This window comes from Pseudophryne corroboree, unplaced genomic scaffold (genome assembly GCF_028390025.1).
Source record: "Pseudophryne corroboree isolate aPseCor3 unplaced genomic scaffold, aPseCor3.hap2 scaffold_1479, whole genome shotgun sequence".
Classification (NCBI taxonomy): domain Eukaryota; kingdom Metazoa; phylum Chordata; class Amphibia; order Anura; family Myobatrachidae; genus Pseudophryne; species Pseudophryne corroboree.
The window spans coordinates 24,615-47,237 of NW_026968109.1; the positions used below are offsets into that span (position 1 = coordinate 24,615).

Here is a 22,623-nt window from a genome sequence, read left to right on the forward strand (position 1 = left end):
GAGCCTGCCTCGGACCAATGTAAACCACGTGGAGTTCGTGGGGAATTCGGTTCTCGGAGAACCGAACCCGCTCCTCTCTACCTTATACCCATCAATTGTTTTTATTTTCAATCTAAGCCCCTGCAGTTTTCTGTAAGCATCTGCTTCGCTATGATGATCAACAAGTCACAAGGGCAAACACTCAGGGCTTGAGGCGTAGATCTTAGGACCAGCTGCTACAAGCATGGCAGAGGTGTCACTATCACTGGTGACACCCAGAGAGGTGGCGAGGGAGATTGTAATGCAGTGCGCGCAGATAAACAGCGCAATGGTAAAAAGGAGGCATGGTTTCATAGGTAGGGGCGTGGCCTGGTGGCCTGAATCTACATTTTGTTGCTCCGGGTGTCCCGGGGGTTGGGGGCTGCACCCGGGGACTAGTGTGTGAGCGGTGCTGGCTCCTGCACAGTGACAGGGCATGGCCACCCAGCATGACGCCTCCCTTCTTGACCATGCTGTAATTGCAGTCGCACTGCAGTTCAGCGTGATCATAAAAAATGGTGTAGGCTCCTGCTGGTGCAGACTGTAGAGAAAAGCTGCTGTGACCACGACCCCTGTGTCTCCTCCGTTGCAGACCCCATTTTGAAGCCTTGCCCCCGGACTAAGAGAAAAGAATGCCCTTGCGCACTATCCTGACTTCTCCTCCCGTCTGCTTAATTTGTGCCTTCCAACGCACAATGCGAACAACAGGTGGTGCTGCAGGGCCCACACCCTTTTACTTGCCTTACAGAACAGCTCTGGAGCTGTTACAGTGCCCAGCTGCTGCAAGAAATCAGCTTGAATGCATCAGGGGATGGGGCATGGCCAACATGAGCCCCACACCAAAGGAGGGTGGAGGTGTTTAATGCGAACTAGGGGTCATCCAAGCACTGCAAAAGGCCGCCATGCCCTGCATGCCCCTTTTCTCTTTTCATATGCAGATGAGGGTTCCAGTCAACTTTGGCCCACTGCTTGGATTTACATCACCGTATGCAAATCCGTCTGCTGCAGACCTTCCCCCAGGAGTGCTTGTACTAGTTGTTGCATATGGGCCCTCATTCCGAGTCGTTCGCTCTGTAAATTTCATCGCATCGCAGTGAAATTCTGCTTAGTACGCATGCGCAATATTCGCACTGCGACTGCGCCAAGTAATTTTACAATGAAGAAAGTATTTTTACTCACGGCTTTTTCTTCGCTCCGGCGATCGTAATGTGATTGACAGGAAATGGGTGTTACTGGGCGGAAACAGGCCGTTTTATGGGCGTGTGGGAAAAAACGCTACAGTTTCCGGAAAAAACGCAGGAGTGGCCGGAGAAACGGGGGAGTGTCTGGGCGAACTCTGGGAGTGTTTGTGACGTCAAACCAGGAACGACAAGCACTGAACTGATCGCAGATGCCGAGTAAGTCTGAAGCTACTCTGAAACTGCTAAGTAGTTTGTAATCGCAATATTGCGAATACATCGGTCGCAATTTTAAGAAGCTAAGATTCACTCCCAGTAGGCGGCGGCTTAGCGTGTGTAACTCTGCTAAAATCGCCTTGCGAGCGATCAACTCGGAATGAGGGCCATGGTTTGATATTTGATGGTGCTTCAGTATTAGGCTGCCTTCCGCCCTCCCATGTTCATCTGAAAAGATGTGGTCTCCCTGCAGTTGTTGTCCCCAGATGAGAGTTCCCTTGTGCTGCCTCAGTTGAATCTCCTTTACTTGACAGAGATGTGCCTGAGCAGCGGCCCTCACCAGCCCTATCCCAAATCATACTTATTTTGCATAGGAGATACCATGGTCATGAAGATTGTTCTCCCAGGGTGAGGTTCATTCATTGCATTCTGGGTATGCTGACCCCTGTGATTTTCCCAAATGTGGGAAACTCGACTGCATTATTTGTGGTAGTGGGGGACTGTGTTTGTGCTTTCCTCTGGTCAGCTCTGGTAAAAGTCAGATTTCTTTGTCTCAGATCTTCCTCTAGCCTTGTTCTTCTTTCGAGAGTTCCCTGGTGCTGCTTCAGTTGGATCTCCTTCACTTCACAGGGGGGAACCCGAGCAGCGACCCTCCCCAGCTCTAGCCCAACTCCTACTTACCTGCCAGGTGAGATACTATGATCATGAAGGTGCTTCTCCCAGGGCAAGGCTCAACCATTGCACTCTGGGTGTGCTGCTCCTGCGATTTCCCCAAATGTGGGAAACTTGACTGCATAATTTGTGTTTCCCCTCGTCGGCTCTCGTATAATTCAGATCTCTTTGTCTCAGGTCTCTCTCCAGCCTAGTTTGCTGTCTGTTTCCACTTCTCTTTTCTTGAGCCGCTCCCTTCTATGCCCTTGCGCACTATCCTGACTTCTCCCGTCTGCTTACTTCGTGCCTTCCAACGCACAATGCGAACTACAGGTAGTGCTGCAGGGCCCACACCCTTTTACTTGCCTTACAGAGTAGCTCTGGAGCAGTTACAGTGCCCAGCTGCTGCAAGAAATCAGCTTGAATGCTTCAGGGGCTGGGGCATAGCCAACATGAGCCCCACACCGAAGGAGGGAGGAGGTGTGTAATGCAAACTAGGGGTCATCCAAGCGCTGCAAAAGGCCGCCATGCCCTGCACGCCCCTTTTCTCTTTTCATATGCAGACGAGGGTTGAAGCCAACTTTGACCCACTGCTTGGATGACATCACCATATGCAAATCCATCTGCTGCAGGCCTTCCCCCAGGAATGCTTGCACTAGTTGTTGCATTTGGTTTGTTGTTTGGGGGTGCTTCAGTATTAGGCAGCCTTCTGCCCTCACATGTTCATCTGAAAATATGTGTTCTCCCTGCAGTTGTTGTCCCCAGATGAGAGTTCCCTTGTGCTGCCTCAGTTGAATCTCCTTTACTTGACAGAGATGTGCCTGAGCAGCGGCCCTCCCCAGCCCTATCCCAAATCATACTTATTTTGCATAGGCGATACCATGGTCATGAAGATTGTTCTCCCAGGGTGAGGTTCATTCATTGCATTCTGGGTATGCTGACCCCTGTGATTTCCCCAAATGTGGGAAACTCGACTGCATTATTTGTGGTAGTGGGGGACTGTGTTTGTGCTTTCCTCTGGCCAGCTCTGGAAAAAGTCAGATTTCTTTGTCTCAGATCTTCCTCTAGCCTTGTTCTTCTTTCGAGAGTTCCCTTGTGCTGCCTCAGTTGGATCTCTTTCACTTGACAGGGGGGTGCCCGAACAGCGACCCTCCCCAGCTCTAGCCCAACTCCTACTTACCTGCCAGGTGAGATACTATGATCATGAAGATGCTTCTCCCAGGGCAAGGCTCACCCATTGCACTCTGGGTGTGCTGCCCCTGCGATTTCCCCAAATGTGGGAAACTTGACTGCATAATTTGTGTTTCCCTTGGTCGGCTCTCGTATAATTCAGATCTCTTTGTCTCAGGTCTCTCTCCAGCCTAGTTTGCTGTCTGTTTCCACTTCTCTTTTCTTCAGCCGCTCCCTTCTATACCCTTGTGCACTATCCTGACTTCTCCTCCCGTCTGCTTACTTTGTGCCTTCCAATGCACAATGCAAACTACAGGTAGTGCTGCAGGGCCCACACCCTTTTACTTGCCTTACAGAGCAGCTCTGGAGCTGTTACAGTGCCCAGCTGCTGCAAGAAATCAGCTTGAATGCTTCAGGGGATGGGGCATGGCCAACATGAGCCCCACACCAAAGGAGGGTGGAGGTGTTTAATGCGAACTAGGGGTCATCCAAGCACCGCAAAAGGCCGCCATGCCCTGCACGCCCCTTTTCTCTTTTCATATGCAGATGAGGGTTGAAGCCAACTTTGACCCACTGCTTGGATGACATCACCGTATGCAAATCCGTCTTCTGCAGAACTTCCCCCAGGAATGCTTGCACTAGTTGTTGCATTTGGTTTGTTGTTTGGGGGTGCTTCAGTATTAGGCAGCCTTCTGCCCTCCCATGTTCATCTGAAAATATGTGTTCTCCCTGCAGTTGTTGTCCCCAGATGAGAGTTCCCTTGTGCTGCCTCAGTTAAATCTCCTTTACTTGACAGAGATGTGCATGAGCAGCGGCCCTCCCCAGCCCTATTCCAAATCATACTTATTTTGCATAGGAGATACCATGGTCATGAAGATTTTTCTCCCAGGGTGAGGTTCATTCATTGCATTTTGGGTATGCTGACCCCTGTGATTTCCCCAAATGTGGGAAACTCAGCTGCATTATTTGTGGTAGTGGGGGACTGTGTTTGTGCTTTCCTCTGGTCAGCTCTGGTAAAAGTCAGATTTCTTTGTCTCAGATTTTCCTCTAGCCTTGTTCTTCTTTCGAGAGTTCCCTTGTGCTGCCTTAGTTGGATCTCCTTCACTTTACAGGGGGGTACCCGAGCAGCGACCCTCCCCAGCTCTAGCCCAACTCCTACTTACCTGCCAGGTGAGATACTATGATCATGAAGGTGCTTCTCCCAGGGCAAGGCTAACCCTTTCCACTCTGGGTGTGCTGCTCCTGCGATTTCCCCAAATGTGGGAAACTTGACTGTATAATTTGTGTTTCCCCTGGTCGGCTCTCGTATAATTCAGATCTCTTTGTCTCAGGTCTCTCTCCAGCCTAGTTTGCTGTCTGTTTCCACTTCTCTTTTCTTGAGCCGCTCCCTTCTATGCCCTTGCGCACTATCCTGACTTCTCCTCCTGTCTGCTTACTTTGTGCCTTCCAACGCACAATGCGAACTACAGGTAGTGCTGCAGGGCCCACACCCTTTTACTTGCCTTACAGAGCAGCTCTGGAGCTGTTACAGTGCCCAGCTGCTGCAAGAAATCAGCTTGAATGCTTCAGGGGCTGGGGCATAGCCAACATGAGCCCCACACCAAAGGAGGGTGGAGGTGTTTAATGCAAACTAGGGGTCAGCCAAGCGCCGCAAAAGGCCACCATGCCCTGCACGCCCCTTTTCTCTTTTCATATGCAGACGAGGGTTGAAGCCAACTTTGACCCACTGCTTGGATGACATCACCATATGCAAATCCATCTGCGGCAGGCCTTCCCCCAGGAATGCTTGCACTAGTTGTTGCATTTGGTTTGTTGTTTGGGGGTGCTTCAGTATTAGGCAGTCTTCTGCCCTCCCATGTTCATCTGAAAATATATGTTCTCCCTGCAGTTGTTGTCCCAAGATGAGAGTTCCCTTGTGCTGCCTCAGTTGAATCTCCTTTACTTGACAGAGATGTGCATGAGCAGCGGCCCTCCCCAGCCCTATTCCAAATCATACTTATTTTGCATAGGAGATACCATGGTCATGAAGATTTTTCTCCCAGGGTGAGGTTCATTCATTGCATTTTGGGTATGCTGACCCCTGTGATTTCCCCAAATGTGGGAAACTTGACTGCATTATTTGTGGTAGTGGGAGACTGTGTTTGTGCTTTCCTCTGGTCAGCTCTGGTAAAAGTCAGATTTCTTTGTCTCAGATCTTCCTCTAGCCTTGTTCTTCTTTCAAGAGTTCCCTGGTGCTGCCTCAGTTGGATCTCCTTCACTTCACAGGGGGGAACCCGAGCAGCGACCCTCCCCAGCTCTAGCCCAACTCCTACTTACCTGCCAGGTGAGATACTATGATCATGAAGGTGCTTCTCCCAGGGCAAGGCTCAACCATTGCACTCTGGGTGTGCTGCTCCTGCGATTTCCCCAAATGTGGGAAACTTGACTGCATAATTTGTGTTTCCCCTCGTCGGCTCTCGTATAATTCAGATCTCTTTGTCTCAGGTCTCTCTCCAGCCTAGTTTGCTGTCTGTTTCCACTTCTCTTTTCTTGAGCCGCTCCCTTCTATGCCCTTGCGCACTATCCTGACTTCTCCCGTCTGCTTACTTCGTGCCTTCCAACGCACAATGCGAACTACAGGTAGTGCTGCAGGGTCCACACCCTTTTACTTGCCTTACAGAGTAGCTCTGGAGCAGTTACAGTGCCCAGCTGCTGCAAGAAATCAGCTTGAATGCTTCAGGGGCTGGGGCATAGCCAACATGAGCCCCACACCGAAGGAGGGTGGAGGTGTGTAATGCGAACTAGGGGTCATCCAAGCGCTGCAAAAGGCCGCCATGCCCTGCACGCCCCTTTTCTCTTTTCATATGCAGACGAGGGTTGAAGCCAACTTTGACCCACTGCTTGGATGACATCACCATATGCAAATCCATCTGCTGCAGGCCTTCCCCCAGGAATGCTTGCACTAGTTGTTGCATTTGGTTTGTTGTTTGGGGGTGCTTCAGTATTAGGCAGCCTTCTGCCCTCACATGTTCATCTGAAAATATGTGTTCTCCCTGCAGTTGTTGTCCCCAGATGAGAGTTCCCTTGTGCTGCCTCAGTTGAATCTCCTTTACTTGACAGAGATGTGCCTGAGCAGCGGCCCTCCCCAGCCCTATCCCAAATCATACTTATTTTGCATAGGCGATACCATGGTCATGAAGATTGTTCTCCCAAGGTGAGGTTCATTCATTGCATTCTGGGTATGCTGACCCCTGTGATTTCCCCAAATGTGGGAAACTCGACAGCATTATTTGTGGTAGTGGGGGACTGTGTTTGTGCTTTCCTCTGGTCAGCTCTGGAAAAAGTCAGATTTCTTTGTCTCAGATCTTCCTCTAGCCTTGTTCTTCTTTCGAGAGTTCCCTTGTGCTACCTCAGTTGGATCTCCTTCACTTCACAGGGGGGTGCCCGAACAGCGACCCTCCCCAGCTCTAGCCCAACTCCTACTTACCTGCCAGGTGAGATACTATGATTATGAAGGTGCTTCTCCCAGGGCAAGGCTCACCCATTGCACTCTGGGTGTGCTGCCCCTGCGATTTCCCCAAATGTGGGAAACTTGACTGCATAATTTGTGTTTCCCCTGGTCGGCTCTCGTATAATTCAGATCTCTTTGTCTCAGGTCTCTCTCCAGCCTAGTTTGCTGTCTGTTTCCACTTCTCTTTTCTTGAGCCGCTCCCTTCTATGCCCTTGCGCACTATCCTGACTTCTCCTCCTGTCTGCTTACTTTGTGCCTTCCAACGCACAATGCGATCTACAGGTAGTGCTGCAGGGCCCAGACCCTTTTACTTGCCTTACAGAGCAGCTCTGGAGCTGTTACAGTGCCCAGCTGCTGCAAGAAATCAGCTTGAATGCTTCAGGGGCTGGGGCATAGCCAACATGAGCCCCACACCAAAGGAGGGTGGAGGTGTTTAATGCAAACTAGGGGTCAGCCAAGCGCCGCAAAAGGCCACCATGCCCTGCACGCCCCTTTTCTCTTTTCATATGCAGACGAGGGTTGAAGCCAACTTTGACCCACTGCTTGGATGACATCACCATATGCAAATCCATCTGCGGCAGGCCTTCCCCCAGGAATGCTTGCACTAGTTGTTGCATTTGGTTTGTTGTTTGGGGGTGCTTCAGTATTAGGCAGCCTTCTGCCCTCCCATGTTCATCTGAAAATATATGTTCTCCCTGCAGTTGTTGTCCCAAGATGAGAGTTCCCTTGTGCTGCCTCAGTTGAATCTCCTTTACTTGACAGAGATGTGCATGAGCAGCGGCCCTCCCCAGCCCTATTCCAAATCATACTTATTTTGCATAGGAGATACCATGGTCATGAAGATTTTTCTCCCAGGGTGAGGTTCATTCATTGCATTTTGGGTATGCTGACCCCTGTGATTTCCCCAAATGTGGGAAACTTGACTGCATTATTTGTGGTAGTGGGAGACTGTGTTTGTGCTTTCCTCTGGTCAGCTCTGGTAAAAGTCAGATTTCTTTGTCTCAGATTTTCCTTTAGCCTTGTTCTTCTTTCGAGAGTTCCCTTGTGCTGCCTCAGTTGGATCTCCTTCACTTTACAGGGGGGTGCCCGAGCAGCGACCCTCCCCAGCTCTAGCCCAACTCCTACTTACCTGCCAGGTGAGATACTATGATCATGAAGGTGCTTCTCCCAGGGCAAGGCTCACCCATTGTACTCTGGGTGTGCTGCTCCTGCGATTTCCCCAAATGTGGGAAACTTGACTGCATAATTTGTGTTTCCCCTGGTCGGCTCTCGTATAATTCAGATCTCTTTGTCTCAGGTCTCTCTCCAGCCTAGTTTGCTGTCTGTTTCCACTTCTCTTTTCTTCAGCCGCTCCCTTCTATACCCTTGTGCACTATCCTGACTTCTCCTCCCGTCTGCTTACTTTGTGCCTTCCAATGCACAATGCAAACTACAGGTAGTGCTGCAGGGCCCACACCCTTTTACTTGCCTTACAGAGCAGCTCTGGAGCTGTTGCAGTGCCAAGCTGCTGCAAGAAATCAGCTTGAATGCTTCAGGGGCTGGGGCATAGCCAACATGAGCCCCACACCGAAGGAGGGAGGAGGTGTGTAATGCAAACTAGGGGTCATCCAAGCGCTGCAAAAGGCCGCCATGCCCTGCACGCCCCTTTTCTCTTTTCATATGCAGACGAGGGTTGAAGCCAACTTTGACCCACTGCTTGGATGACATCACCATATGCAAATCCATCTGCTGCAGGCCTTCCCCCAGGAATGCTTGCACTAGTTGTTGCATTTGGTTTGTTGTTTGGGGGTGCTTCAGTATTAGGCAGCCTTCTGCCCTCACATGTTCATCTGAAAATATGTGTTCTCCCTGCAGTTGTTGTCCCCAGATGAGAGTTCCCTTGTGCTGCCTCAGTTGAATCTCCTTTACTTGACAGAGATGTGCCTGAGCAGCGGCCCTCCCCAGCCCTATCCCAAATCATACTTATTTTGCATAGGCGATACCATGGTCATGAAGATTGTTCTCCCAGGGTGAGGTTCATTCATTGCATTCTGGGTATGCTGACCCCTGTGATATCCCCAAATGTGGGAAACTCGACTGCATTATTTGTGGTAGTGGGGGACTGTGTTTGTGCTTTCCTCTGGCCAGCTCTGGAAAAAGTCAGATTTCTTTGTCTCAGATCTTCCTCTAGCCTTGTTCTTCTTTCGAGAGTTCCCTTGTGCTGCCTCAGTTGGATCTCTTTCACTTGACAGGGGGGTGCCCGAACAGCGACCCTCCCCAGCTCTAGCCCAACTCCTACTTACCTGCCAGGTGAGATACTATGATCATGAAGGTGCTTCTCCCAGGGCAAGGCTCACCCATTGCACTCTGGGTGTGCTGCCCCTGCGATTTCCCCAAATGTGGGAAACTTGACTGCATAATTTGTGTTTCCCTTGGTCGGCTCTCGTATAATTCAGATCTCTTTGTCTCAGGTCTCTCTCCAGCCTAGTTTGCTGTCTGTTTCCACTTCTCTTTTCTTCAGCCGCTCCCTTCTATACCCTTGTGCACTATCCTGACTTCTCCTCCCGTCTGCTTACTTTGTGCCTTCCAATGCACAATGCAAACTACAGGTAGTGCTGCAGGGCCCACACCCTTTTACTTGCCTTACAGAGCAGCTCTGGAGCTGTTACAGTGCCCAGCTGCTGCAAGAAATCAGCTTGAATGCTTCAGGGGATGGGGCATGGCCAACATGAGCCCCACACCAAAGGAGGGTGGAGGTGTTTAATGCGAACTAGGGGTCATCCAAGCACCGCAAAAGGCCGCCATGCCCTGCACGCCCCTTTTCTCTTTTCATATGCAGATGAGGGTTGAAGCCAACTTTGACCCACTGCTTGGATGACATCACCGTATGCAAATCCGTCTTCTGCAGAACTTCCCCCAGGAATGCTTGCACTAGTTGTTGCATTTGGTTTGTTGTTTGGGGGTGCTTCAGTATTAGGCAGCCTTCTGCCCTCCCATGTTCATCTGAAAATATGTGTTCTCCCTGCAGTTGTTGTCCCCAGATGAGAGTTCCCTTGTGCTGCCTCAGTTAAATCTCCTTTACTTGACAGAGATGTGCATGAGCAGCGGCCCTCCCCAGCCCTATTCCAAATCATACTTATTTTGCATAGGAGATACCATGGTCATGAAGATTTTTCTCCCAGGGTGAGGTTCATTCATTGCATTTTGGGTATGCTGACCCCTGTGATTTCCCCAAATGTGGGAAACTCAGCTGCATTATTTGTGGTAGTGGGGGACTGTGTTTGTGCTTTCCTCTGGTCAGCTCTGGTAAAAGTCAGATTTCTTTGTCTCAGATTTTCCTCTAGCCTTGTTCTTTCGAGAGTTCCCTTGTGCTGCCTTAGTTGGATCTCCTTCACTTTACAGGGGGGTACCCGAGCAGCGACCCTCCCCAGCTCTAGCCCAACTCCTACTTACCTGCCAGGTGAGATACTATGATCATGAAGGTGCTTCTCCCAGGGCAAGGCTAACCCATTGCACTCTGGGTGTGCTGCTCCTGCGATTTCCCCAAATGTGGGAAACTTGACTGTATAATTTGTGTTTCCCCTGGTCGGCTCTCGTATAATTCAGATCTCTTTGTCTCAGGTCTCTCTCCAGCCTAGTTTGCTGTCTGTTTCCACTTCTCTTTTCTTGAGCCGCTCCCTTCTATGCCCTTGCGCACTATCCTGACTTCTCCTCCTGTCTGCTTACTTTGTGCCTTCCAACGCACAATGCGAACTACAGGTAGTGCTGCAGGGCCCACACCCTTTTACTTGCCTTACAGAGCAGCTCTGGAGCTGTTACAGTGCCCAGCTGCTGCAAGAAATCAGCTTGAATGCTTCAGGGGCTGGGGCATAGCCAACATGAGCCCCACACCAAAGGAGGGTGGAGGTGTTTAATGCAAACTAGGGGTCAGCCAAGCGCCGCAAAAGGCCACCATGCCCTGCACGCCCCTTTTCTCTTTTCATATGCAGACGAGGGTTGAAGCCAACTTTGACCCACTGCTTGGATGACATCACCATATGCAAATCCATCTGCGGCAGGCCTTCCCCCAGGAATGCTTGCACTAGTTGTTGCATTTGGTTTGTTGTTTGGGGGTGCTTCAGTATTAGGCAGCCTTCTGCCCTCCCATGTTCATCTGAAAATATATGTTCTCCCTGCAGTTGTTGTCCCAAGATGAGAGTTCCCTTGTGCTGCCTCAGTTGAATCTCCTTTACTTGACAGAGATGTGCATGAGCAGCGGCCCTCCCCAGCCCTATTCCAAATCATACTTATTTTGCATAGGAGATACCATGGTCATGAAGATTTTTCTCCCAGGGTGAGGTTCATTCATTGCATTTTGGGTATGCTGACCCCTGTGATTTCCCCAAATGTGGGAAACTTGACTGCATTATTTGTGGTAGTGGGAGACTGTGTTTGTGCTTTCCTCTGGTCAGCTCTGGTAAAAGTCAGATTTCTTTGTCTCAGATCTTCCTCTAGCCTTGTTCTTCTTTCAAGAGTTCCCTGGTGCTGCCTCAGTTGGATCTCCTTCACTTCACAGGGGGGAACCCGAGCAGCGACCCTCCCCAGCTCTAGCCCAACTCCTACTTACCTGCCAGGTGAGATACTATGATCATGAAGGTGCTTCTCCCAGGGCAAGGCTCAACCATTGCACTCTGGGTGTGCTGCTCCTGCGATTTCCCCAAATGTGGGAAACTTGACTGCATAATTTGTGTTTCCCCTCGTCGGCTCTCGTATAATTCAGATCTCTTTGTCTCAGGTCTCTCTCCAGCCTAGTTTGCTGTCTGTTTCCACTTCTCTTTTCTTGAGCCGCTCCCTTCTATGTCCTTGCGCACTATCCTGACTTCTCCCGTCTGCTTACTTCGTGCCTTCCAACGCACAATGCGAACTACAGGTAGTGCTGCAGGGTCCACACCCTTTTACTTGCCTTACAGAGTAGCTCTGGAGCAGTTACAGTGCCCAGCTGCTGCAAGAAATCAGCTTGAATGCTTCAGGGGCTGGGGCATAGCCAACATGAGCCCCACACCGAAGGAGGGTGGAGGTGTGTAATGCGAACTAGGGGTCATCCAAGCGCTGCAAAAGGCCGCCATGCCCTGCACGCCCCTTTTCTCTTTTCATATGCAGACGAGGGTTGAAGCCAACTTTGACCCACTGCTTGGATGACATCACCATATGCAAATCCATCTGCTGCAGGCCTTCCCCCAGGAATGCTTGCACTAGTTGTTGCATTTGGTTTGTTGTTTGGGGGTGCTTCAGTATTAGGCAGCCTTCTGCCCTCACATGTTCATCAGAAAATATGTGTTCTCCCTGCAGTTGTTGTCCCCAGATGAGAGTTCCCTTGTGCTGCCTCAGTTGAATCTCCTTTACTTGACAGAGATGTGCCTGAGCAGCGGCCCTCCCCAGCCCTATCCCAAATCATACTTATTTTGCATAGGCGATACCATGGTCATGAAGATTGTTCTCCCAAGGTGAGGTTCATTCATTGCATTCTGGGTATGCTGACCCCTGTGATTTCCCCAAATGTGGGAAACTCGACAGCATTATTTGTGGTAGTGGGGGACTGTGTTTGTGCTTTCCTCTGGTCAGCTCTGGAAAAAGTCAGATTTCTTTGTCTCAGATCTTCCTCTAGCCTTGTTCTTCTTTCGAGAGTTCCCTTGTGCTACCTCAGTTGGATCTCCTTCACTTCACAGGGGGGTGCCCGAACAGCGACCCTCCCCAGCTCTAGCCCAACTCCTACTTACCTGCCAGGTGAGATACTATGATTATGAAGGTGCTTCTCCCAGGGCAAGGCTCACCCATTGCACTCTGGGTGTGCTGCCCCTGCGATTTCCCCAAATGTGGGAAACTTGACTGCATAATTTGTGTTTCCCCTGGTCGGCTCTCGTATAATTCAGATCTCTTTGTCTCAGGTCTCTCTCCAGCCTAGTTTGCTGTCTGTTTCCACTTCTCTTTTCTTGAGCCGCTCCCTTCTATGCCCTTGCGCACTATCCTGACTTCTCCTCCTGTCTGCTTACTTTGTGCCTTCCAACGCACAATGCGATCTACAGGTAGTGCTGCAGGGCCCAGACCCTTTTACTTGCCTTACAGAGCAGCTCTGGAGCTGTTACAGTGCCCAGCTGCTGCAAGAAATCAGCTTGAATGCTTCAGGGGCTGGGGCATAGCCAACATGAGCCCCACACCAAAGGAGGGTGGAGGTGTTTAATGCAAACTAGGGGTCAGCCAAGCGCCGCAAAAGGCCACCATGCCCTGCACGCCCCTTTTCTCTTTTCATATGCAGACGAGGGTTGAAGCCAACTTTGACCCACTGCTTGGATGACATCACCATATGCAAATCCATCTGCGGCAGGCCTTCCCCCAGGAATGCTTGCACTAGTTGTTGCATTTGGTTTGTTGTTTGGGGGTGCTTCAGTATTAGGCAGCCTTCTGCCCTCCCATGTTCATCTGAAAATATATGTTCTCCCTGCAGTTGTTGTCCCAAGATGAGAGTTCCCTTGTGCTGCCTCAGTTGAATCTCCTTTACTTGACAGAGATGTGCATGAGCAGCGGCCCTCCCCAGCCCTATTCCAAATCATACTTATTTTGCATAGGAGATACCATGGTCATGAAGATTTTTCTCCCAGGGTGAGGTTCATTCATTGCATTTTGGGTATGCTGACCCCTGTGATTTCCCCAAATGTGGGAAACTTGACTGCATTATTTGTGGTAGTGGGAGACTGTGTTTGTGCTTTCCTCTGGTCAGCTCTGGTAAAAGTCAGATTTCTTTGTCTCAGATTTTCCTTTAGCCTTGTTCTTCTTTCGAGAGTTCCCTTGTGCTGCCTCAGTTGGATCTCCTTCACTTTACAGGGGGGTGCCCGAGCAGCGACCCTCCCCAGCTCTAGCCCAACTCCTACTTACCTGCCAGGTGAGATACTATGATCATGAAGGTGCTTCTCCCAGGGCAAGGCTCACCCATTGTACTCTGGGTGTGCTGCTCCTGCGATTTCCCCAAATGTGGGAAACTTGACTGCATAATTTGTGTTTCCCCTGGTCGGCTCTCGTATAATTCAGATCTCTTTGTCTCAGGTCTCTCTCCAGCCTAGTTTGCTGTCTGTTTCCACTTCTCTTTTCTTCAGCCGCTCCCTTCTATACCCTTGTGCACTATCCTGACTTCTCCTCCCGTCTGCTTACTTTGTGCCTTCCAATGCACAATGCAAACTACAGGTAGTGCTGCAGGGCCCACACCCTTTTACTTGCCTTACAGAGCAGCTCTGGAGCTGTTGCAGTGCCAAGCTGCTGCAAGAAATCAGCTTGAATGCTTCAGGGGCTGGGGCATAGCCAACATGAGCCCCACACCGAAGGAGGGTGGAGGTGTTTAATGCAAACTAGGGGTCAGACAAGCGCAGCAAAAGGCCACCATGCCCTGCACGCCCCTTTTCTGTTTTCATATGCAGACGAGGGTTGAAGCCAACTTTGACCCACTGCTTGGATGACATCACCATATGCAAATCCATCTGCGGCAGGCCTTCCCCCAGGAATGCTTGCACTAGTTGTTGCATTTGGTTTGTTGTTTGGGGGTGCTTCAGTATTAGGCAGCCTTCTGCCCTCCCATGTTCATCTGAAAATATGTGTTCTCCCTGCAGTTGTTGTCCCTAGATGAGAGTTCCCTTGTGCTGCCTCAGTTGAATCTCCTTAACTTGACAGAGATGTGCCTGAGCAGCGGCCCTCCCCAGCTCTATCCCAAATCATACTTATTTTGCATAGGAGATACCATGGTCATGAAGATTATTCTCCCAGGGTGAGGTTCATTCATTGCATTCTGGGTATGCTGACCCCTGTGATTTCCCCAAATGTGGGAAACTCGACTGCTTTATTTGTGGTAGTGGGGGACTGTGTTTGTGTTTTCCTCTGGTCAGCTCTGGTAAAAGTCAGATTTCTTTGTTTCAGAGCCTTGTTCTTCTTTTGAGAGTTCCCTTGTGCTGCCTCAGTTGGATCTCCTTCACTTGACAGGGGGGTGCCCGAGCAGAGACCCTCCCCAGCTCTAGCCCAACTCCTACTTACCTGCCAGGTGAGATACTATGATCATGAAGGTGCTTCTCCCAGGGCAAGGCTCACCCATTGCACTCTGGGTGTGCTGCCCCTGCGATTTCCCCAAATGTGGGAAACTTGACTGCATAATTTGTGTTTCCCCTGGTCGGCTCTCGTATAATTCAGATCTCTTTGTCTCAGGTCTCTCTCCAGCCTAGTTTGCTGTCTGTTTCCACTTCTCTTTTCTTCAGCCGCTCCCTTCTATGCCCTTGTGCACTATCCTGACTTCCCCGTCTGCTTACTTTGTGCCTTCCAACGCACAATGCAAACTACAGGTAGTGCTGCAGGGCCCACACCCTTTTACTTGCTTTACAGAGCAGCTCTGGAGCTGTTACAGTGCCCAGCTGCTGCAAGAAATCAGCTTGAATGCTTCAGGGGCTGGGGCATAGCCAACATGAGCCCCACACCGAAGGAGGGTGGAGGTGTTTAATGCGAACTAGGGGTCATCCAAGCGCCGCAAAAGGCAGCCATGCCCTGCACACCCCTTTTTTATTTTCATATGCAGACGAGGGTTGAAGCCAACTTTGACCCACTGCTTGGATGACATCACCATATGCAAATCCGTCTGCTGCAGGCCTTCCCCCAGGAATGCTTGCACTAGTAGTTGCATTTGGTTTGTTGTTTGGGGGTGCTTCAGTATTAGGCAGCCTTCTGCCCTCCCATGTTCATCTGAAAATATGTGTTCTCCCTGCAGTTGTTGTCCCCAGATGAGAGTTCCCTTGTGCTGCCTCAGTTGAATCTCCTTTACTTGACAGAGATGTGCCTGAGCAGCGGCCCTCCCCAGCCCTATCCCAAATCATACTTATTTTGCATAGGAGATACCATGGTCATGAAGATTGTTCTCCCAGGGTGAGGTTCATTCATTGCACTCTGGGTATGCTGACCCCTGTGATTTCCCCAAATGTGGGAAACTCGACTGCATTATTTGTGGTAGTGGGGGACTGTGTTTGTGCTTTCCTCTGGTCAGCTCTGGTAAAAGTCAGATTTCTTTGTCTCAGATCTTCCTCTAGCCTTGTTCTTCTTTCGAGAGTTCCCTTGTGCTGCCTCAGTTGGATCTCCTTCACTTGACAGGGGGTGCCCGAGCAGCAATCCTCCACAGCTCTAGCCCAACTCCTACTTACCTGCCAGGTGAGATACTATGATCTTCACTGTTAGGGCAATCAGGATGTGGAATTCCCTGCCAGGGAAGGTGGTAATGGCGGACTCTGTAATTGGATTTAAAAAAGGAATGGATACATTTCTGAATGAAAAAGCTATCCAAGGTTATAATACTTAAAATATCAACATGGTTAATCCGGGGGTAACATGAGTTATAGTAGCTAACTAGTCATAAAACATTATTCAGCAAGTATGTAGAATCATCACAACTTAAAACAGGTTGAACACGATGGGCAATTTGCCTCTATTCAACCTCAAAAACTATGTTACCATATGTTACTATATTACTATGTTACTGTAGTATACAGAACACCACAATGTAATGAGCAGTGATAGTGAGCACTGATGAGGATACTAGAACTGACACTGAGCAGCAAGATGCAGCACTGGACTATTAGTAATGTACTGTAGTATGCTGAGCACCACAATGCAGCACAAGACAATGAGCAGTGATACTGAGCACTGATGAGGATACTACTGAGAACTGACACTGAGCAGGAGAGACACACTACTAGTATTACTGAGCAGCAATAAGTAACCACTGATACTGAGCACTGATATTGAGATTTCCACTGAGAGAACATAGCCACGTCCTCTCCGCTCTCTCTTCAATGCACGAGTAAAAATGGCGGCAACGCGCAGCTCTTTATATGGAATCCGAATCTCGCGAGAATCCGACAGCGGGATGATGACATTTTCCCTTGTTCAGGTTTTCCGAGTCAGGCAGGAACAACCGAGCCTGCCTCGGACCAGTGTAAACCACGTGGAGTTCGTCGGGAATTCGGTTCTCGGAGAACCGAACCCGCTCCTCTATATATACTATATTACTATGTTACTGTAGTATACAGAACACCACAATGCAATGAGCAGTGATAGTGAGCACTGATGAGGATACTAGAACTGACACTGAGCAGCAAGATGCAGCACTGGACTATTAGTAATGTACTGTAGTATGCTGAGCACCACAATGCAGCACAAGACAATGAGCAGTGATACTGAGCACTGATGAGGATACTACTGAGAACTGACACTGAGCAGGAGAGACACACTACTAGTATTACTGAGCAGCAATAAGTAACCACTGATACTGAGCACTGATATTGAGATTTCCACTGAGAGAACATAGCCACGTCCTCTCCGCTCTCTCTTCAATGCACGAGTAAAAATGGCAGCAACGCGCAGCTCTTTATATGGAATCCGAATCTCACGAGAATCTGACAGCGGGATGATGACATTTTCCCTTGTTCAGGTTTTCCGAGTCAGGCAGGAACAACCGAGCCTGCCTCGGACCAATGTAAACCACGTGGAGTTCGTGGGGAATTCGGTTCTCGGAGAACCGAACCCACTCCTCTCTACCTTATACCCATCAATTGTTTTTATTTTCAATCTAAGCCCCTGCAGTTTTCTGTAAGCATCTGCTTCGCTATGATGATCAACAAGTCACAAGGGCAAACACTCAGGGCTTGAGGCGTAGATCTTAGGACCAGCTGCTACAAGCATGGCAGAGGTGTCACTATCACTGGTGACACCCAGAGAGGTGGCGAGGGAGATTGTAATGCAGTGCGCGCAGATAAACAGCGCAATGGTAAAAAGGAGGCATGGTTTCATAGGTAGGGGCGTGGCCTGGTGGCCTGAATCTACATTTTGTTGCTCCGGGTGTCCCGGGGGTTGGGGGCTGCACCCGGGGACTAGTGTGTGAGCGGTGCTGGCTCCTGCACAGTGACAGGGCATGGCCACCCAGCATGACGCCTCCCTTCTTGACCATGCTGTAATTGCAGTCGCACTGCAGTTCAGCGTGATCATAAAAAATGGTGTAGGCTCCTGCTGGTGCAGACTGTAGAGAAAAGCTGCTGTGACCACGCCCCCTGTGTCTCCTCCGTTGCAGACCCCATTTTGAAGCCTTGCCCCCGGACTAAGAGAAAAGAATGCCCTTGCGCACTATCCTGACTTCTCCTCCCGTCTGCTTAATTTGTGCCTTCCAACGCACAATGCGAACAACAGGTGGTGCTGCAGGGCCCACACACTTTTACTTGCCTTACAGAACAGCTCTGGAGCTGTTACAGTGCCCAGCTGCTGCAAGAAATCAGCTTGAATGCATCAGGGGATGGGGCATGGCCAACATGAGCCCCACACCAAAGGAGGGTGGGGGTGTTTAATGCGAACTAGGGGTCATCCAAGCACTGCAAAAGGCCGCCATGCCCTGCATGCCCCTTTTCTCTTTTCATATGCAGATGAGGGTTCCAGTCAACTTTGGCCCACTGCTTGGATTTACATCACCGTATGCAAATCCGTCTGCTGCAGACCTTCCCCCAGGAGTGCTTGTACTAGTTGTTGCATATGGGCCCTCATTCCGAGTCGTTCGCTCTGTAAATTTCATCGCATCGCAGTGAAATTCTGCTTAGTACGCATGCGCAATATTCGCACTGCGACTGCGCCAAGTAATTTTACAATGAAGAAAGTATTTTTACTCACGGCTTTTTCTTCGCTCCGGCGATCGTAATGTGATTGACAGGAAATGGGTGTTACTGGGCGGAAACAGGCCGTTTTATGGGCGTGTGGGAAAAAACGCTACAGTTTCCGGAAAAAACGCAGGAGTGGCCGGAGAAACGGGGGAGTGTCTGGGCGAACTCTGGGAGTGTTTGTGACGTCAAACCAGGAACGACAAGCACTGAACTGATCGCAGATGCAGAGTAAGTCTGAAGCTACTCTGAAACTGCTAAGTAGTTTGTAATCGCAATATTGCGAATACATCGGTCGCAATTTTAAGAAGCTAAGATTCACTCCCAGTAGGCGGCGGCTTAGCGTGTGTAACTCTGCTAAAATCGCCTTGCGAGCGATCAACTCGGAATGAGGGCCATGGTTTGATATTTGATGGTGCTTCAGTATTAGGCAGCCTTCCGCCCTCCCATGTTCATCTGAAAAGATGTGGTCTCCCTGCAGTTGTTGTCCCCAGATGAGAGTTCCCTTGTGCTGCCTCAGTTGAATCTCCTTTACTTGACAGAGATGTGCCTGAGCAGCGGCCCTCACCAGCCCTATCCCAAATCATACTTATTTTGCATAGGAGATACCATGGTCATGAAGATTGTTCTCCCAGGGTTAGGTTCATTCATTGCATTCTGGGTATGCTGACCCCTGTGATTTTCCCAAATGTGGGAAACTCGACTGCATTATTTGTGGTAGTGGGGGACTGTGTTTGTGCTTTCCTCTGGTCAGCTCTGGTAAAAGTCAGATTTCTTTGTCTCAGATCTTCCTCTAGCCTTGTTCTTCTTTCGAGAGTTCCCTGGTGCTGCTTCAGTTGGATCTCCTTCACTTCACAGGGGGGAACCCGAGCAGCGACCCTCCCCAGCTCTAGCCCAACTCCTACTTACCTGCCAGGTGAGATACTATGATCATGAAGGTGCTTCTCCCAGGGCAAGGCTCAACCATTGCACTCTGGGTGTGCTGCTCCTGCGATTTCCCCAAATGTGGGAAACTTGACTGCATAATTTGTGTTTCCCCTCGTCGGCTCTCGTATAATTCAGATCTCTTTGTCTCAGGTCTCTCTCCAGCCTAGTTTGCTGTCTGTTTCCACTTCTCTTTTCTTGAGCCGCTCCCTTCTATGCCCTTGCGCACTATCCTGACTTCTCCCGTCTGCTTACTTCGTGCCTTCCAACGCACAATGCGAACTACAGGTAGTGCTGCAGGGCCCACACCCTTTTACTTGCCTTACAGAGTAGCTCTGGAGCAGTTACAGTGCCCAGCTGCTGCAAGAAATCAGCTTTAATGCTTCAGGGGCTGGGGCATAGCCAACATGAGCCCCACACAGAAGGAGGGAGGAGGTGTGTAATGCAAACTAGGGGTCATCCAAGCGCTGCAAAAGGCCGCCATGCCCTGCACGCCCCTTTTCTCTTTTCATATGCAGACGAGGGTTGAAGCCAACTTTGACCCACTGCTTGGATGACATCACCATATGCAAATCCATCTGCTGCAGGCCTTCCCCCAGGAATGCTTGCACTAGTTGTTGCATTTGGTTTGTTGTTTGGGGGTGCTTCAGTATTAGGCAGCCTTCTGCCCTCACATGTTCATCTGAAAATATGTGTTCTCCCTGCAGTTGTTGTCCCCAGATGAGAGTTCCCTTGTGCTGCCTCAGTTGAATCTCCTTTACTTGACAGAGATGTGCCTGAGCAGCGGCCCTCCCCAGCCCTATCCCAAATCATACTTATTTTGCATAGGCGATACCATGGTCATGAAGATTGTTCTCCCAGGGTGAGGTTCATTCATTGCATTCTGGGTATGCTGACCCCTGTGATTTCCCCAAATGTGGGAAACTCGACTGCATTATTTGTGGTAGTGGGGGACTGTGTTTGTGCTTTCCTCTGGCCAGCTCTGGAAAAAGTCAGATTTCTTTGTCTCAGATCTTCCTCTAGCCTTGTTCTTCTTTCGAGAGTTCCCTTGTGCTGCCTCAGTTGGATCTCTTTCACTTGACAGGGGGGTGCCCGAACAGCGACCCTCCCCAGCTCTAGCCCAACTCCTACTTACCTGCCAGGTGAGATACTATGATCATGAAGGTGCTTCTCCCAGGGCAAGGCTCACCCATTGCACTCTGGGTGTGCTGCCCCTGCGATTTCCCCAAATGTGGGAAACTTGACTGCATAATTTGTGTTTCCCTTGGTCGGCTCTCGTATAATTCAGATCTCTTTGTCTCAGGTCTCTCTCCAGCCTAGTTTGCTGTCTGTTTCCACTTCTCTTTTCTTCAGCCGCTCCCTTCTATACCCTTGTGCACTATCCTGACTTCTCCTCCCGTCTGCTTACTTTGTGCCTTCCAATGCACAATGCAAACTACAGGTAGTGCTGCAGGGCCCACACCCTTTTACTTGCCTTACAGAGCAGCTCTGGAGCTGTTACAGTGCCCAGCTGCTGCAAGAAATCAGCTTGAATGCTCCAGGGGATGGGGCATGGCCAACATGAGCCCCACACCAAAGGAGGGTGGAGGTGTTTAATGCGAACTAGGGGTCATCCAAGCACCGCAAAAGGCCGCCATGCCCTGCACGCCCCTTTTCTCTTTTCATATGCAGATGAGGGTTGAAGCCAACTTTGACCCACTGCTTGGATGACATCACCGTATGCAAATCCGTCTTCTGCAGAACTTCCCCCAGGAATGCTTGCACTAGTTGTTGCATTTGGTTTGTTGTTTGGGGGTGCTTCAGTATTAGGCAGCCTTCTGCCCTCCCATGTTCATCTGAAAATATGTGTTCTCCCTGCAGTTGTTGTCCCCAGATGAGAGTTCCCTTGTGCTGCCTCAGTTAAATCTCCTTTACTTGACAGAGATGTGCATGAGCAGCGGCCCTCCCCAGCCCTATTCCAAATCATACTTATTTTGCATAGGAGATACCATGGTCATGAAGATTTTTCTCCCAGGGTGAGGTTCATTCATTGCATTTTGGGTATGCTGACCCCTGTGATTTCCCCAAATGTGGGAAACTTGACTGCATTATTTGTGGTAGTGGGAGACTGTGTTTGTGCTTTCCTCTGGTCAGCTCTGGTAAAAGTCAGATTTCTTTGTCTCAGATCTTCCTCTAGCCTTGTTCTTCTTTCGAGAGTTCCCTGGTGCTGCCTCAGTTGGATCTCCTTCACTTCACAGGGGGGAACCCGAGCAGCGACCCTCCCCAGCTCTAGCCCAACTCCTACTTACCTGCCAGGTGAGATACTATGATCATGAAGGTGCTTCTCCCAGGGCAAGGCTCAACCATTGCACTCTGGGTGTGCTGCTCCTGCGATTTCCCCAAATGTGGGAAACGTGACTGCATAATTTGTGTTTCCCCTCGTCGGCTCTCGTATAATTCAGATCTCTTTGTCTCAGGTCTCTCTCCAGCCTAGTTTGCTGTCTGTTTCCACTTCTCTTTTCTTGAGCCGCTCCCTTCTATGCCCTTGCGCACTATCCTGACTTCTCCCGTCTGCTTACTTCGTGCCTTCCAACGCACAATGCGAACTACAGGTAGTGCTGCAGGGCCCACACCCTTTTACTTGCCTTACAGAGTAGCTCTGGAGCAGTTACAGTGCCCAGCTGCTGCAAGAAATCAGCTTGAATGCTTCAGGGGCTGGGGCATAGCCAACATGAGCCCCACACCGAAGGAGGGTGGAGGTGTGTAATGCGAACTAGGGGTCATCCAAGCGCTGCAAAAGGCCGCCATGCCCTGCACGCCCCTTTTCTCTTTTCATATGCAGACGAGGGTTGAAGCCAACTTTGACCCACTGCTTGGATGACATCACCATATGCAAATCCATCTGCTGCAGGCCTTCCCCCAGGAATGCTTGCACTAGTTGTTGCATTTGGTTTGTTGTTTGGGGGTGCTTCAGTATTAGGCAGCCTTCTGCCCTCACATGTTCATCTGAAAATATGTGTTCTCCCTGCAGTTGTTGTCCCCAGATGAGAGTTCCCTTGTGCTGCCTCAGTTGAATCTCCTTTACTTGACAGAGATGTGCCTGAGCAGCGGCCCTCCCCAGCCCTATCCCAAATCATACTTATTTTGCATAGGCGATACCATGGTCATGAAGATTGTTCTCCCAAGGTGAGGTTCATTCATTGCATTCTGGGTATGCTGACCCCTGTGATTTCCCCAAATGTGGGAAACTCGACTGCATTATTTGTGGTAGTGGGGGACTGTGTTTGTGCTTTCCTCTGGTCAGCTCTGGAAAAAGTCAGAT

At 50.1% G+C, this 22,623-nt stretch overlaps 27 non-coding genes and 5 pseudogenes across 27 annotated transcripts; all 32 read left to right on the plus strand.

Annotated features, from left to right (window-relative positions):
* Nucleotides 1-1,769: 1,769 nt before the first annotated feature.
* Nucleotides 1,770-1,933, plus strand: LOC134998205 (U1 spliceosomal RNA). Its single transcript, XR_010200510.1, has one exon. It is a non-coding gene; the product is annotated as a U1 spliceosomal RNA (small nuclear RNA).
* A 152-nt stretch (nucleotides 1,934-2,085) lies between these two features.
* On the plus strand, nucleotides 2,086-2,221 carry LOC134998203 (U1 spliceosomal RNA; annotated as a pseudogene).
* A 698-nt stretch (nucleotides 2,222-2,919) lies between these two features.
* On the plus strand, nucleotides 2,920-3,083 carry LOC134998252 (U1 spliceosomal RNA). Its single transcript, XR_010200547.1, has one exon. It is a non-coding gene; the product is annotated as a U1 spliceosomal RNA (small nuclear RNA).
* Nucleotides 3,084-3,235: 152 nt separating this feature from the next.
* LOC134998186 (U1 spliceosomal RNA) lies at nucleotides 3,236-3,398 on the plus strand. The gene has a single exon (XR_010200495.1). It is a non-coding gene; the product is annotated as a U1 spliceosomal RNA (small nuclear RNA).
* Nucleotides 3,399-4,072: 674 nt separating this feature from the next.
* Nucleotides 4,073-4,236, plus strand: LOC134998243 (U1 spliceosomal RNA). Its single transcript, XR_010200538.1, has one exon. It is a non-coding gene; the product is annotated as a U1 spliceosomal RNA (small nuclear RNA).
* A 152-nt stretch (nucleotides 4,237-4,388) lies between these two features.
* Nucleotides 4,389-4,551, plus strand: LOC134998221 (U1 spliceosomal RNA). The gene has a single exon (XR_010200519.1). It is a non-coding gene; the product is annotated as a U1 spliceosomal RNA (small nuclear RNA).
* A 674-nt stretch (nucleotides 4,552-5,225) lies between these two features.
* On the plus strand, nucleotides 5,226-5,389 carry LOC134998263 (U1 spliceosomal RNA). The gene has a single exon (XR_010200557.1). It is a non-coding gene; the product is annotated as a U1 spliceosomal RNA (small nuclear RNA).
* Nucleotides 5,390-5,541: 152 nt separating this feature from the next.
* LOC134998204 (U1 spliceosomal RNA) lies at nucleotides 5,542-5,677 on the plus strand (annotated as a pseudogene).
* Nucleotides 5,678-6,375: 698 nt separating this feature from the next.
* LOC134998272 (U1 spliceosomal RNA) lies at nucleotides 6,376-6,539 on the plus strand. Its single transcript, XR_010200566.1, has one exon. It is a non-coding gene; the product is annotated as a U1 spliceosomal RNA (small nuclear RNA).
* Nucleotides 6,540-6,691: 152 nt separating this feature from the next.
* LOC134998195 (U1 spliceosomal RNA) lies at nucleotides 6,692-6,854 on the plus strand. Its single transcript, XR_010200504.1, has one exon. It is a non-coding gene; the product is annotated as a U1 spliceosomal RNA (small nuclear RNA).
* A 674-nt stretch (nucleotides 6,855-7,528) lies between these two features.
* On the plus strand, nucleotides 7,529-7,692 carry LOC134998264 (U1 spliceosomal RNA). The gene has a single exon (XR_010200558.1). It is a non-coding gene; the product is annotated as a U1 spliceosomal RNA (small nuclear RNA).
* A 152-nt stretch (nucleotides 7,693-7,844) lies between these two features.
* Nucleotides 7,845-8,007, plus strand: LOC134998188 (U1 spliceosomal RNA). Its single transcript, XR_010200497.1, has one exon. It is a non-coding gene; the product is annotated as a U1 spliceosomal RNA (small nuclear RNA).
* Nucleotides 8,008-8,681: 674 nt separating this feature from the next.
* LOC134998256 (U1 spliceosomal RNA) lies at nucleotides 8,682-8,845 on the plus strand. Its single transcript, XR_010200551.1, has one exon. It is a non-coding gene; the product is annotated as a U1 spliceosomal RNA (small nuclear RNA).
* A 152-nt stretch (nucleotides 8,846-8,997) lies between these two features.
* LOC134998184 (U1 spliceosomal RNA) lies at nucleotides 8,998-9,160 on the plus strand. Its single transcript, XR_010200493.1, has one exon. It is a non-coding gene; the product is annotated as a U1 spliceosomal RNA (small nuclear RNA).
* A 674-nt stretch (nucleotides 9,161-9,834) lies between these two features.
* LOC134998244 (U1 spliceosomal RNA) lies at nucleotides 9,835-9,998 on the plus strand. The gene has a single exon (XR_010200539.1). It is a non-coding gene; the product is annotated as a U1 spliceosomal RNA (small nuclear RNA).
* A 149-nt stretch (nucleotides 9,999-10,147) lies between these two features.
* Nucleotides 10,148-10,310, plus strand: LOC134998198 (U1 spliceosomal RNA). Its single transcript, XR_010200507.1, has one exon. It is a non-coding gene; the product is annotated as a U1 spliceosomal RNA (small nuclear RNA).
* A 674-nt stretch (nucleotides 10,311-10,984) lies between these two features.
* Nucleotides 10,985-11,148, plus strand: LOC134998266 (U1 spliceosomal RNA). The gene has a single exon (XR_010200560.1). It is a non-coding gene; the product is annotated as a U1 spliceosomal RNA (small nuclear RNA).
* A 152-nt stretch (nucleotides 11,149-11,300) lies between these two features.
* Nucleotides 11,301-11,436, plus strand: LOC134998206 (U1 spliceosomal RNA; annotated as a pseudogene).
* Nucleotides 11,437-12,134: 698 nt separating this feature from the next.
* LOC134998273 (U1 spliceosomal RNA) lies at nucleotides 12,135-12,298 on the plus strand. The gene has a single exon (XR_010200567.1). It is a non-coding gene; the product is annotated as a U1 spliceosomal RNA (small nuclear RNA).
* A 152-nt stretch (nucleotides 12,299-12,450) lies between these two features.
* On the plus strand, nucleotides 12,451-12,613 carry LOC134998196 (U1 spliceosomal RNA). The gene has a single exon (XR_010200505.1). It is a non-coding gene; the product is annotated as a U1 spliceosomal RNA (small nuclear RNA).
* A 674-nt stretch (nucleotides 12,614-13,287) lies between these two features.
* LOC134998267 (U1 spliceosomal RNA) lies at nucleotides 13,288-13,451 on the plus strand. Its single transcript, XR_010200561.1, has one exon. It is a non-coding gene; the product is annotated as a U1 spliceosomal RNA (small nuclear RNA).
* A 152-nt stretch (nucleotides 13,452-13,603) lies between these two features.
* LOC134998189 (U1 spliceosomal RNA) lies at nucleotides 13,604-13,766 on the plus strand. The gene has a single exon (XR_010200498.1). It is a non-coding gene; the product is annotated as a U1 spliceosomal RNA (small nuclear RNA).
* Nucleotides 13,767-14,440: 674 nt separating this feature from the next.
* On the plus strand, nucleotides 14,441-14,604 carry LOC134998258 (U1 spliceosomal RNA). The gene has a single exon (XR_010200553.1). It is a non-coding gene; the product is annotated as a U1 spliceosomal RNA (small nuclear RNA).
* A 142-nt stretch (nucleotides 14,605-14,746) lies between these two features.
* On the plus strand, nucleotides 14,747-14,909 carry LOC134998278 (U1 spliceosomal RNA). The gene has a single exon (XR_010200572.1). It is a non-coding gene; the product is annotated as a U1 spliceosomal RNA (small nuclear RNA).
* Nucleotides 14,910-15,579: 670 nt separating this feature from the next.
* LOC134998242 (U1 spliceosomal RNA) lies at nucleotides 15,580-15,743 on the plus strand. Its single transcript, XR_010200537.1, has one exon. It is a non-coding gene; the product is annotated as a U1 spliceosomal RNA (small nuclear RNA).
* A 3,240-nt stretch (nucleotides 15,744-18,983) lies between these two features.
* LOC134998250 (U1 spliceosomal RNA) lies at nucleotides 18,984-19,147 on the plus strand. Its single transcript, XR_010200545.1, has one exon. It is a non-coding gene; the product is annotated as a U1 spliceosomal RNA (small nuclear RNA).
* A 152-nt stretch (nucleotides 19,148-19,299) lies between these two features.
* On the plus strand, nucleotides 19,300-19,435 carry LOC134998207 (U1 spliceosomal RNA; annotated as a pseudogene).
* Nucleotides 19,436-20,133: 698 nt separating this feature from the next.
* Nucleotides 20,134-20,297, plus strand: LOC134998254 (U1 spliceosomal RNA). The gene has a single exon (XR_010200549.1). It is a non-coding gene; the product is annotated as a U1 spliceosomal RNA (small nuclear RNA).
* Nucleotides 20,298-20,449: 152 nt separating this feature from the next.
* LOC134998185 (U1 spliceosomal RNA) lies at nucleotides 20,450-20,612 on the plus strand. The gene has a single exon (XR_010200494.1). It is a non-coding gene; the product is annotated as a U1 spliceosomal RNA (small nuclear RNA).
* Nucleotides 20,613-21,286: 674 nt separating this feature from the next.
* On the plus strand, nucleotides 21,287-21,450 carry LOC134998268 (U1 spliceosomal RNA). Its single transcript, XR_010200562.1, has one exon. It is a non-coding gene; the product is annotated as a U1 spliceosomal RNA (small nuclear RNA).
* A 152-nt stretch (nucleotides 21,451-21,602) lies between these two features.
* On the plus strand, nucleotides 21,603-21,738 carry LOC134998216 (U1 spliceosomal RNA; annotated as a pseudogene).
* Nucleotides 21,739-22,436: 698 nt separating this feature from the next.
* LOC134998261 (U1 spliceosomal RNA) lies at nucleotides 22,437-22,600 on the plus strand. Its single transcript, XR_010200556.1, has one exon. It is a non-coding gene; the product is annotated as a U1 spliceosomal RNA (small nuclear RNA).
* Nucleotides 22,601-22,623: the final 23 nt, after the last annotated feature.